The sequence below is a fragment of the Arachis ipaensis genome, chromosome B06, assembly GCF_000816755.2.
Source record: "Arachis ipaensis cultivar K30076 chromosome B06, Araip1.1, whole genome shotgun sequence".
NCBI lineage: Eukaryota > Viridiplantae > Streptophyta > Magnoliopsida > Fabales > Fabaceae > Arachis > Arachis ipaensis.
The window spans coordinates 134299296-134302852 of NC_029790.2; positions in this window are offsets into that span (position 1 = coordinate 134299296).

Sequence of the window (3557 nt, forward strand, 5' to 3'; positions counted from 1 at the left end):
TACTGTAACACAGAAAAATACTTTTTTTTGAATAAATCTAAAATCTTTTCAAATATAAAAATAGAAAAAAAATCCTTAACTTTTTAATTCGAAGATACATAATTTTTTAACTAATTGAAAATACAAAAACATTCCGACGTTTTAAATATGGGACATTTAAGTCCTTTCATCGAAAATATATATATAAAGATAAATTGGCCTTTAAAAAAACTTAGATATCTCATATTTTAACAAGTAAGAAACGATTTTGTATTTTTAATTAGTCGGGACTTATTTATCTTTGAGATAAAAAGTTAGAAATCTATTTATAATATTTTCTTTACAAGAAGTTCTCCTAATTATATCTTTGTAAAATAACTAAAACACCCACGAAGAGAACCCATACACCACAAAAAGAAGAGAATAACCACGGATTATTTTATATGTAGATTTGGATATCATATCTGAACCTTTGAAAGAAAAAAAAAAAATAGGAACAACAACTAGAGAAAATGAAGAAGAAGGAGAGGAGAAAGGTGAGTGAAAAAAAAGAAAGAAAGAAAAAAGAAAGGAAGAGAAGATATTGAGATTAAAAGGAAGAGAGTAAAGAAGAGGAGTAGAGAAAAGTATGGCGGCCAAGACTCGGGCGACAACGATCCTCAGAAAAGCTTTGTGATTATTTCTCTTCACGGGAGATAGAGATTTGCCTTCATTTTCTTGGATAACTTAGTTAACAAAATAAAAAAGTCTCGACCTTTCTACTCTATCTTAACTTCTTCTTCGTAATAATAATAATAATAAAAAAAGTGTTTTGATAATAAGTGTTATTATTATTTTCTAATAAAAGATTTTTTCTTTGGTTTTACTAAACACTTATAAGAAATAGAGTGAAATTTCACCTCAAATCCCTGATAATTTCGTGAAATCTCTTTTCGTTCTTTAACGAAAGCATAAATCCATCGCGACCCCCTATCCATTACTTTCGTTAGACATTCTGGCGCTTCCGTCAAAGTCTCCATCAATAGAAGGAGTATAACCCCAACCTGACCCTTAATCATCACCAATATCTACCATCATTCTCTACATTCTCTCTTTCTCATCTCCATTATTTTTGGCCACCATCATCACCAACATTCACCACCATTCTCTGTTTTTGCTGCACCACTCTACTGCCATCATTCTTCTTCTTTTTTACCGAACCAAAACCACGAAGCCATATCTCTCCCTCTACTTCTCTGTTCACTAAGGGTGTACATTGTCCGACCCGGACCCGAATATTTTAGGGGCTAATTTGGTGTGATTTCACCGGATCTTAGGTCGGGTAAGGGTCTCAAAAATAGACAAGGTCATTATTTAGGGTCAGATCTGGGTCAAGGCGAACCCAACTTCATCTAACCCATGTACACCCTAAGGGAATTCAAAAAGGTATATATGTTTTAAATTAATTTCAATATTATGCTATATTAATTATAAGCTTATTGTTTTATTTTTAATCACACTTGTTCAATTAGAAAATAGATCAAAGAAGCATCAAATTAGAATTTATAGACAAATTCAAGTTCAAATATGGATAGCAACTTCTCGGTAACAAGTTTCTTCTTTATAAATAAGTTTCTTTATAAATTATTGTTAAAGTTTTAAAGGCCCGGTTTGGACCCGATATAATTGTGACCCGAAAATATTTAGGTTTCATTGGGTCTAGAGGCAAGTTACGGTCTAAAAAATAGACCTAGTGTATATTTAGGGCCGGGTCTGAGTTGGGACAAACCAAATTTCACCGGCCCATGTACATCCCTACTGTTTACCATCGACAATCTCGTGTCGCCACGGCTATCCTCTCTTCCTTTTTCTTCTCCTTATCCTCACAACCCCTCTTTCACTAGCTTGCCCCTATCTCTATTTGATTTCACACTAAATTCCAAATTTGCATTTCAAGTAGAGAATCTTACATCGAACAAATTAAAACATCGACGCACTCCCATAATTACTAAATCACTCTTTCACATAAAAATCGATACTTTAAGTAAATATCTATACTTAATCATCAAAATCTAGAAAAGGACAACTTGTGAAACCATATTCCCAATCAAATTCAAGTATTTAAACAGATAAAACTACTCAATTGAAAGAAGGTAGCAGTAGATTGATGCAAAGAAAAAGAAGAAGAAAAAGGAGGAGGAGGAGAATGAGGAAGATGATGTGACAGTGAGTTGGTATAGTGATAACAGAGAATGGTAGTGGATGTTGGTGATGATGGTGGCTAAAAATAATGTTGAGAAGAAAGGGAGAGGAGAGTTGGCTTGGTGGGGATAATTTATTCTGGCTCGCATAGAGAATAAGAGGAGAAAAGAAAAGAAGAAGAGGGGATAATTTATTCATTAAATTATTGACTTAAATGTTCACGTAGGCAAAATCTGTTAACTCTAGATGGAGACATTAATAGAAAAGACAAAATATCTCACGGAATTAATCGTTAGGGGTCGCGATGAGATTATACTTTTGTTAAGGAGCAGAAAAGAATTTCGTGAATTTGTTAGAGGCCGAAATGAGGTTTCACTCTAAAAATAAGAGTAAAAGCATTATATGAAAATATTAAATGTTTTAAAAATATTTTTTAAAAAACAAAGTTTCAATTTTTATATTTTTTAACTAGTGTCCTAATCAATACCAAAGAGTAATAATAAGTGGTATTTAGTGTTAACAGGATGACACAGATGCAGGCCTTTAATTATGTGAGCACTTTTGGGCAACAATCTTAATGGAGAGGCTATTATTTAACAAGCAGTGGATGCTGATAGTTTTCCACACATATGAAAACTCAAAAGCTACCACACAACTTTTTTGAGAGTATCCCTGTCTTGCTTAATTTAAGTATTTATGTTCTATCACTTTTTTTATTGACAATGTCAAAGTTTGCTGATATTACATGCTAAATGATACTATGTACACACATTTAATAGTCTTAATTGACTGCTAACATAATAAATTTATAAAATTAGATAAAAATAAAACCTAATTGAGAGGGACCTTAAGACACTAAAATCCCTTAATTTAAGGTTGATGTGATCTAATTTCATAAAGATATCGTATTAGTCACTAATTAGAACTAACAACTATGTGTTGTGGTGTCACTACTTAACGTGGCATATCAACACATTCTGTCTCTAAAATTTCAGTATTTCAGTATCTCCAAAAAATAGAGACACATAAGATTGAAATTTTTAGAGATAGAGACTAAAACTTTAATAATATTTTATACCTAAAATATCCCATTTCAATTAATTAATTATAACTTTATCTGTTATGCAAATTAAATTAGAACTTCATTCTTATTTCAATATCTGTCTTTCACTTTACACCAAACACAATACTAAGACTTATTTCAGTCTCTGTCAGTCTTTATCTTTCAATCTTAGTCTCTCAATCTCTGTCTCTCCTCCAAATACTACCTAAGAGATGGAGATTGAGAGACAGAGACTAAATTAAGTTTCTGTATTATATTTGATATAAAATATACAAGACTTAATTATATTTTAGTATCATATTTAGTTTAAGATAAATATGGATAATGAAGGATA